Below are 10418 nucleotides of genomic sequence, written 5' to 3' on the forward strand. Positions count from 1 at the left end.
TGTGTGTGTGTGTGTGTGTGTGTGAGAGCGAGAGAGAGAGAGAGAGAGAGAGAGAGAGAGAGAGAGATCACAGTAACCAGGCAAGTGAATACAAGCTGGACTGCAGAGATGGCTAAGATGGTAAAGTGTCTGCAAGCATGAAGACCTGAGATCAATTCCTCAGCACTCATGTAAAAATGTCAGATGTGGCTGTGTGTCTGCAGCTCTAGCATGTTGTGGGGGTGGGTGTGTAGAAGAGACAGGAGGCTCCCTGGTGTTTGTGGGTCGGCCAGTCTAGCCAACTGAGGGGGGCCTAGGCTCAATAAAATGGCTTGTCTCAAAAGATAAGGTGGAAAGTGATTGAGGAAGACACTAGACATCAACCTCTGGCCTCTATTTGCATGTCCATGTATAACACACACACACACACACACACACACACATACACACACACATACAACTTCTATAGCAGGCCAGGGTAGACATCCTTTTTTCTTTCCTTGGCCCCACTTCCATCATTATTTGCTCCTTCTGCCCCTTGCTGTATATAGCACTTGCTACATGGCATGTTGTGAGTAACCACTTTCTCCCACCAGACTGAGCATTTCAAGTGCCAGGAATGACGGTCAGTCCTGTGAGCAAGCATGGCTTCTGGTAGAGGAGAGAACCAATAAATTGTAGTAAAATGAATGGCAAATGGATGAGTGAAGCAACAACTGAGCTCAGAGAAATACTCTTGTAAAAATAGAATTTCCAGTAATTTAAAGGACAACAAAGAGCTTTCTGGGTATGAGTACCTTGAGCCCAAACTGGAAAGTAGGGCAGATTGTTTCCCCTTGGGATAGCCCTGCTGGGATATATGTGGATATGGGGGTGTAATAAGACCTCAAAAGTTTTCAAAGGACTTTTTTATACTTTGAGGTTTGAAATTTATCTTTTAGCCAGTGAGAAACTCATGAAAAGCTTCAAGCATTATAGTATAAGTTTTGGACAGTGCTGGAGAGAATAGATTGGGGTAGGCAAAAGCTTTGAGGTGGGAACCTAACTAGAAGACTGATAATGCAATAATCCAGGTAAGAGGTCCTGCATGCGAGGACTAAGGTGCTAGGAGCAGGACAGAGAAGTATCTGACTCATCATCAAATTCGTCATCATTGTTGTTGGTTGAGTGCCTGCCATGTGACATTAGCCATCATTCAAAATGTATTGGCGATGATGACAATCTTGGGGATGATGTTTTATATCATGCCCATTCTTAAGATGAGTTTGATAAAGTTCAGGAAGATTAAATGCATTTCTAAAGTTCACAAAGTAAGTAAGTGGCTAAGCAGGAGCTTGAATCCAGATCTGTTGACCTGCAAATCGAGGCCATTCTATTTATTACATGGTCATCTGAGCAGAGACGTCTGAGCCGTATTTTTTAGGAACTCACTGACTACTCTAACACCACCATTTTAGGATGTGGTGTTAAGCTATTATTTGGCAGACTGTGAAGTTCACCTTGAGCTTCAGACACTCCTGAACAGTGCCTTACCTGCACACCCATTCAAATGCTCCTGCCTCTCTGTGCCCTTTACTCCATCTACTCGACTGCTGCAGACCATTCTTAGGGGTCTTTTTCTGAAAGTTGTTCACTTCTTCAGTCTCATCTCCATGCATATTTCAATCACACTCATTATGTTCCTCTAACTTTATTCTTTGAAACATTTTATGGACTGTTTGAGAATTTCATATGATATATCATGTCTGCTATTACTATTTGTTAAGGCCCATGGAGTCCGATTTGTGTCCCCAAATGTTCTTGAGTTTGGGTCCACCTCTTGGGCTCTGGTCAACCTGCTGGACAACAAACTCTTAATGAAAGCTGAACTTCTTTCGCTCAGAAGCTATCAATTGCTAAGAGTTCTTCAGCTAGGGTTGGGGCTTCTTGCCCATATAACTCCCTCTATGCTGGGATTTTGTCTGGCTTGAGCTCACATAGGTCTTGCCCATGCTATCACAATTGCTCTGAGTTAATATGCGCAACAGCCCTGCTGCCTGGAAAACACTTTTCCTTTGTAGTTATTTGAACACCTGGCTCTTACAATCTTTCTGCTCCCTTTTTTCGTGATCCCTGAGCCTTGGGAGGAGAGGCACTATTTTTACCTAAGGAGATGAGGCCTGAAGTGGAGACCCCTCTTGCAAGAGAAAGGAAGAGAGAATCCCAGCCCCAGTTTTCTACCTTGTTTAATTCCAATTATCTCTGCACAGGGAAGACTTTCAAAGGATGTGCCTCCATGAAAAAGTTAAGCATATGGCAGGTATTTTAATTATAGAAATAAAGGGCATTATCCTTGGATAGGGAAATTCACTTTGGAAAAGTGATTTCTTTGTTGACAAAATATCTAACTCCACACATCTGTTACTACATTTATTTACAAAACACCCATGCCTGTGTTTCTCTAGATTATGCTTTTCAGAGGCATGCAGTGTGTTGGATCAATCCTGTTACAGTAGATCCAAGACCACGTGTGCAGAAAACCACATCCAATTCAATGAATAATTCTTAAGCATCTCTCTGTGGGGGCTTAAGATCAAGGGCTCTGAAAATTGCATAATTCATCCAGGCACCTCTGCTACCCTTCAGGACCACACTGCATTCATGGAGTATCTACTGCAGGCTAGAACTTCATTGATGGACAAGTCTCACATCTGTTATATAACTCAGCTAACCAAGTGACCCTGTGGGATGGAGCTTAGTTCCCCTATTTTCAGAGAAGTACATGACATTCAGAGAAGAGATATGCCCAAAGGGGAAAATATCTAGCATCTGGTACATTTTAACAGTTTGAAACAGGGTGAACAGAAGGTAAAACCATGAGAATGGAGCTGAAGTATAAGAATGAATAAGCATGGCTTAAATTCAATTTATTTGAAATAAGATGTTGGGCTGCTTCCTAATACCATGGTTCCTTATAAAGTCTCTGAGAGTTGTTTCTTTTGCAGTGCAATTCCTGGGAATATTTTCAAAAATGGAGGAGATGGTCCTCTGTGACAGAGGCATCACAAGAAGCAGGCAGTTTTACTGGTGTCATAGATTTGATGAATTTTATATTCCATAGGTTCTAGAACCTTGGCTTTGTGAGCTAGAACTTAGAATTCTTTGCACTTCAATGGACAGTTAGCTTTTGAGGCCAAAGACTGAGTGATATGCAGAGTAGTGAACAAAATCTGCTGATTTTAAATAAACAATCATACATGTCCTTTTCCAACCAAGAAGATGACTGTGTCTTCAAGAAAGAAAAAAAAATCCCTTTATTTCAATGTCAAGACAGTCTAGAGATTATGGTTAGAGAGGTTTGGTAAGATGAGTGTTAAAGGGAAAGATCAGTTGTGCAGGGCATGTATTGAAAAGTTAAGGACTTCAGGCTAAACCTGACCTGACACCTGATTTTATAAATGAAGTTTTATTGGAAAAGAGAGATGGTCATTTATTTATATATGTCTCTGGCTGCCTTTGTGTTATAGCAACAGAGCTGAGTGATTGAAGACTATTTAGTTTACAAAGCCTTAAATATTTGCTGTGTGGCTTTTTGCAAAAATATTTGCCAATCCCTGATATATCATGTGTTAATCTCAATGGCCATTACTTCTTATTTCTGTGTTCTATGATTTTATTCTCCCAGGTCTCCCAGCTTCATATCTTTTCTTTGCATTTACAGTACTTCCTTTAAGAGCCATAGGAGCAGGGCATGGCAGCACATGCCTGTAATTCCATAACTCTGGTGGTAGAAGTAGGTAAATTTCTGTGATTCAGCCTGGTCTACATAGGGAGTTCCCAAGAAATGGACACATTACTTTGAGGAATTGAGTTGCAGTTGACCTGCATGCCTCCTCCCTGAGATCTAGCTCTCCTTTCATAGTATCACAAGATGCTATTCAATCTACCAATGGAGAAAAGTAATCAATAGCCCTACCCAGCTGTTAAGCCTGTAAACCACAACAATAACCATTCTGGCACGATGTCCCAATGGTGTAATAGTAGCACCTACATCTTGGAGGTAACCAATAGCTAATTGAACTACAGGCCTGCTCAATGCAAGGGAACTCTTGCCTGGTACTGTAAACCTATCCAAAAACCTATGGTTCAAGGGGTCACAGACCCTAGAGGATAACCTACTACTGCCATTTTCCTAAATCAATATAGCTTCTACTTATATTCTAAATATGTATCTTTATACCCACAGATAAGTATAGCTCTTACCAATCATCCAAAAGGCTTCTTTTTGTAGAAGACAGAGGCTACTACAGAGATCTACCACTGGAAAAATGCAGAGAATAAGTGACCATGGGATGCCCAGCCCCAAATAGTTTCCAACTATCTCAACTCCATCTCTTAATACTTCTTTACACATACATATTGGCTCAGTGGGAGTTAGTCCTTATGTCTTATACCACTTTGATAAAGCACATGTTGCTCAGAATATTCTGAACCATGTGCATCAAGCTAACTTCTTTCTCCCATTTCCCTTCTTAAACCCTAGGTATTGATGTGCCTCCCACTGGCTTTGTGTTCCTGACTTCCCACTGCCCTTTTAGCGTCTTTATCTTAGCACTGACCCCATAACTTCAAAATGGCCTATGAGTTTCTCTTTATTGTCTGTGAACTGCAGAAAAGTTTAATTATTCCTCTTTTATCTCTGTGTACTCAGACACAGCACCAGGCCTGCTGTGATCGCTGTTTGTGGGATGAAGGATTTGGCATCTTTCTTCTCCCTCAGAACAGTCCTTTGGTCTTTCCCGCTGCCCTTCCCACCAGCACTAAGGCAGCTCTCGCCTCTCAATTGTTGCTGTGTGCTCACTGTTCATTAAAACAGGACATACTTTACTGGATCTGCCACAGTCATATAAGATTTGATTAGGAACCTGTTTTTTTTTTTTTTCCTTTATCTCCTAGTCCTTGAAGCTACACATATCTCACCTTCATTCCCAAGTACCACCCAGATTCCTAACCACCAAGCTGACAGGAAAAAATGTCTATTGTAGTTTTGCTTGGGGGATTTTTTTTTTTTTTAACTAGAGCTTCTAGGCCACTGGAGGCTTGTTCATGTGAGCCTGTGGCAGTGGTGGCGTTGAGCAGAGGACTCACATCAGTTCAATTTAACAAGGGCCCAAAGGGAAGGTGAGAAATAGGTGGTGGACCAGCACTATATTGAGAACTATTTGAGACTGATAGCTGCTGGGTGAGGGAGAGTATGGCTTACATATGACCACTGGATGGGCTGACTAGACTCCAGTGGACGCATTTACATTGAAGGACATTTGGGTACAAACACCTGAATGAATAGGACTCAGCATGTATGGTAGATTGCATAGAGTTCAGTAGGGGGATAGGCGGAGGCATAAATGGGGGAGGGGATCTAGATTTGAGTGGGAAACATATGAAATTTTAAAAGCTCAATAAAAATTTCAAAAAGAACCACTGGAGCTATATCTATACACACACACAACACACACACACACACACACACACACACATGCGTGCTCGTGAAAAATGTGTTAACATGGAAACATAGAATAAAAATTATGCAATATGAAAACTTTATTAGTTCCTAAACACTTCTTTTTTTAATACTTTATTTATTATTTTTATTTTATGTATAGGAGTGTATTGCCTGCATGCATGTGAGTGCACCCTTGTCATGCAAAGCTGCAGAGGTTAGAAAAGGACTTTGGGTTCCCCTCGAACTGGAATTAAGGATTGTTCGTAGGGTGCTGGGAATCGAACCTGGGTCCTCTGCAAGAACAGTCAGTGCTCTTAACCGCTGAGGTATCTCTCCAGCCCCATGTCCTAAACATTTCTAAGGCCCTAATTGGATATGTCTAGGCTCATCCTTGCCCATCTAGGCAAATTATGAAACAAAAGATTCACAGCCTAGCAAACAAAGTTGGAACTTTCTGCTCAAATCCTGTTTCATGAAGTGACTGGAGTTAGATTTGAAATCAGAAGCCTACGATGTAGGTCTTAGGTCTCCCCTTCCTGAGTAATCACAGAGAACTTTTATTTACTTATTGAACCTTCTGCTTTTATTTATAGCCATCTTTCACTGGTTAGTGACCAAAATTAAAAGACAACATATAGGAATATGATTTAAAATCTGAAATGCAATAAAAGCATCAGTTATTACAAAAATAGAAATCTAGTCCTTCAAACATGATATTCAATGCTCCCTGCCACAATCTAATCTTTTCCCTACAAGGTGTGATGTGGAGAATCATAGGCAATTTAATTATCTGGTGGAAAGACAGCCTTAGCAGCACTTAACAACTGCTGGAGGAGGAACCTGGCAAATTTGCTATAGAAACCAAATCTACATTAACAGATGTGCCTGGCACTTCCTGGGCTCTGGCACCAGAGAGGTGCAGCTGCCTTTCTGTTTCTATCGCCAGCACTTTGGTTTGAAATGTGATTGCACTTTCATGATAATCCCCTACTGAAGCTTTATTATCTTAATTTTTCCTAAGGACGACCATTTCTCCTGACAACTCTACGCTGATACACAGTCACAAAGATGCTCTATGGACAGTTACAGGTACTGAGGGAATGAGAGGGCAGAAGCACAGGCTTCAGAGATGTGCACACACCTGGGACCCAGAGAGCTGACAGGCCCTCAGAGCGAAGGCAGCAGTTGGCAGTGACAAGATGATACAGTTAGTCATTTGATTTTGTCAATGATGCTGAAAAATTTGCTGAGCTGCTCCAAAGCCCACTTTCTCAGCTTAGAACAAAGCCAATTTAAGCCTTGTTTGAAGAAGACAACGGCAGAAGGTAGCCGATGAGGAAGTCTAAACTTCCCAGACGCATTTGGTCCTCGCTTCACTTTTTGCCTTGATCGTACATTAATATTTATAAATAACTCATTCTTTTATTCTAGTTTCGGTTCGTACTTCTAAGTCTACTGTGCAAAGAGTGATATTTGGAGATAATCATTTGCTAGGTGTTCTGGGAAGAAAAATATTCTGCTTTTTGCAAATCAGAAACTTTTCAAGTATAACTATTATTTCACATTCTGAGCTCCAACAAACACAAGAGTAAACCAAGCACACACAGATGGCTGGTGCCCTGTAAATATTAAAAATGCATTAGTCAGTCTAAGTTTTCCTTCTGTATTTCCCACAAAATTGTCAATCACAAATGAATAGGTCCTATTTGTAGAGAAACAACAGATTTAAAATGACAAAATCAGAACTTTTCTCAGAATCCTGGGAAGGACTGGCACTTAAAAAAATCAATGACAACACAATTTAAAATGAGTTGTCTTGGATGTCTGTCAGAGTTGAGATGCATTTCTCTCTCAGAGTCTGTGTATCCCAGATGGAATGGTTTCTGAAGAAAAACAATCATGGTGATATTCAGGAGAGCTTACTTGGCAAGAAAATTGTGATTGAATTCATGCTATTGTGATATAATGTAGGAGTTTATAATTGCAATTTGTTATGAAACAGTTGGATACAGTTCCAAAGATGGATGTTTTAACGCTCTATGGAGATATTGGGAAGAAACTCATTGTTAGGGCAGATGAGGTGGCTTAGGACAGGCTGGCCTATTGTGTTCTACTAACTTTAGCAACCCACTGAAGTCCTACATATAGCCCTTCATCCTACAGATCTAGAAACTCAAACTTCCAAATGTCCCAGAGCTGATTCTTCATGGAAAGGTCAATTCCTATGTTGTCAACTCAAGTATATGAACCAAGAACAAGGTGGCTTGTTGGCAAAACATTAAGCAGGATTAGTTTTTTCTTTTTTTCTTTGGGTGTGTGGAGGTTTACTTGGGTGAACAAGAGTATGTATACAAGGAGGCCACAGGTAAACCTTGGGTGTCACTCCTCAGGACCCATCTGCTTTGTGTTTTGAGACAAGATCTCCTACTGGCTCAGAGGTTACCAAGTAGGCTAGGCTGGCCAGTGAACCCTAGGGATTCTGTCCATGCCTGCTTCTCCAGTTCTGGAGTTACAAGCATGTGCCTGACTGTTTTATGTGGGTTCTGGAGATTGAGCTTAGATCCTCTTGCTTGGAAAGCAGGTGCTTTATCGCCTGAGCTGTTTCTCCAGCCCAGGCCAAGCTTTCTTACCTGTAGACAAACTAGAACAGAAGTCAAGACTGTCTTGAAGTTTAGAACCACAAAACAGGTAGTTGTATAAACTGAATGTGGTGACTTCATTTACCCCCCTGAACAGTAATGTACATTTTCCAGAAAAGGGAATACTGCAGAGTCTTCCTGGTCACCTCCTGCCTATGGGATCTCTTGAATTTCTACACGAGGGTCCCCATCACATTTGCCTTTCTCTGTCTGCTGTTGTTAATGATCCTCACAACACAACTTCTGCATCTTTTTAAAAACTATAGTCATATTTCCAAACTAAAATTAGGACCAGGCCAATGCTTTGCTCTCTCTTCAAAGTGATAGTCTTTACACACTTGCTCAGGGTTTGGAGGACTGTGAGTTCTGCATGCGGAGAACATAAAAGTGGAGCTCCATGGCTGTGTCGAGGCTCAGCTGTTCCAGGCAGTCCCTATCTGGCCCAGTTTTTCATTTCCTATTCAGCAAAACAATGCTCTGTAGGGCACAGAATCTACCTTCCTAAAACAGTAGTTTGGAAATTATCTGCTATCACTCAACATTGGCTTAGATTCTATTCTCTTTAATCAAAGCTTTTTTGCCCTGAAACAGATTTTTGTATATTAATTTTTGATACACATTTTTTTATCTTAGGATGCTTCAGAACACTTTTAAAATTGATGCTGCAGACAGCTACCTGCTGACCTGCTCCTTGGTCCAGCTAAATTCAGAGATAATCTTTTTGATGTCTTTGGAATATTTGTTTATAATTTGAAGTAACATAATTCATATATCTCTCAAGATTTCACATTCTAAAACCACTCCACCATTTACTTAGGAATTTTCTCAATAAACATTAATCAAACACTTTCCAGCTCATGCAAGGCAGATATTAACACATATATAAGATGCATAGGGCTTAGTCACCTCTCAGTAGAGTGGTGGTAAATGTGTTGGTGCAGCAGAAGAGAAATACTTAGGAGCTTGGGAATGCAGAGTGCAGAATTCAGAAAGACATTTTGGGGTTGGGGCTGCTTAATAAGCAATGAGTGAGACAGGAGAAGGTGGGCAGATAGAATAGAAACTCAATTTCATCCACTCTGAAATGGATTAATGGTTTCCTTCCAAAGGCAACAGTATCTCTCTTTCCCTTTTCCATCCTGAGGCTTTCTCTCCTTCTTACTCCAATACTTGTTACAAGACCATGTGAGAGCAAGAAGAAAGAACAGAATTTGTATATTACATTACAAATGCTGGAGACACTAGCATTTGTTTTTTACTAAGCACCAGTTCACTATTAAGCATATTCATTATCTCCTTTGATTTTCTAAATAAGCTTCAAGACAGTGGAACTTAACTGGGGAGATATAATTCCCAGGCAACATATAGAGATATGCTAGATTCTCAGCCTGGGGAGCTGGAAATTGTTACTGACAAGTGTACAGGGCAAATGCCACTAAGAATTCTGCTGACTACCTCCTTACAACAATGAATTATCCGTCCTATATTCCCGTAACATCAACATCAAAAAATCCCGCATTCAAATTCTCTCTCTGTGTATAAAGGGGACCTAATTTTTAGAACTTATTTTGTCAGATGAACTGTGTGAATTTTGGCAAACCCATTTATCATGAGCTATAATTGCTTTACCCATGAATTGAATATTTATTTTTAGGGTAAATGAATTTTCAAATCTTTTCCAGTTCTAGGAATCCGAGAACCCATAGATTCAAATATCTTAAGCTTAAACTGTCCAATCAGCAAGCAATATTCCCATTACAAATATTACTGTTGTGATATGTCAGTTCTAGGGGGAATGTGGTTAAAGAGGAGTCTCTCAGTTAGATCCTGGGATTCCTTCAAGGTCGCTGGTTGTGTCCCTGCTGTCTGACTCCAGTCAGGGTCTCTCTCTGGCCCAGAGCTGAAGCTGTGGGTTCTAGGTTACCTTCAACAACTACGGAAATCTTCATAGCAGAAGAATTGACACAGTAATGTGTAATTGCTGTCACTGATGATTACTTTTTGTCCTCAATCTTTTCTCTCTGTACTCAAAACATTCAAACACCTGACTACCTGCACACTCTGATCCGAGGGAGGCAAGTGAAAAAGAATAGGGAACAGCTGTCTCTCAAAGGAGTAGGCCAGTTGTTATATCACTGTAAAAGAATATTAATCTAGTCTGACAGAGCTTTTTTTGTTACTTATTATTTATTTTATAAATAATTTTTATTTTTTATTTTTTATTTTTATATGTATGAGTGTATTGCCTACATGTATGTAAGTGCACCCATGTCATGCAATGTCTATGGAGGTCAAAGAGGGTGTCGGATTCCCCTGGA

The sequence above is a fragment of the Nannospalax galili genome, unplaced genomic scaffold (genome assembly GCF_000622305.1).
Source record: "Nannospalax galili isolate Female #2095 unplaced genomic scaffold, S.galili_v1.0 scaffold100, whole genome shotgun sequence".
NCBI lineage: Eukaryota > Metazoa > Chordata > Mammalia > Rodentia > Spalacidae > Nannospalax > Nannospalax galili.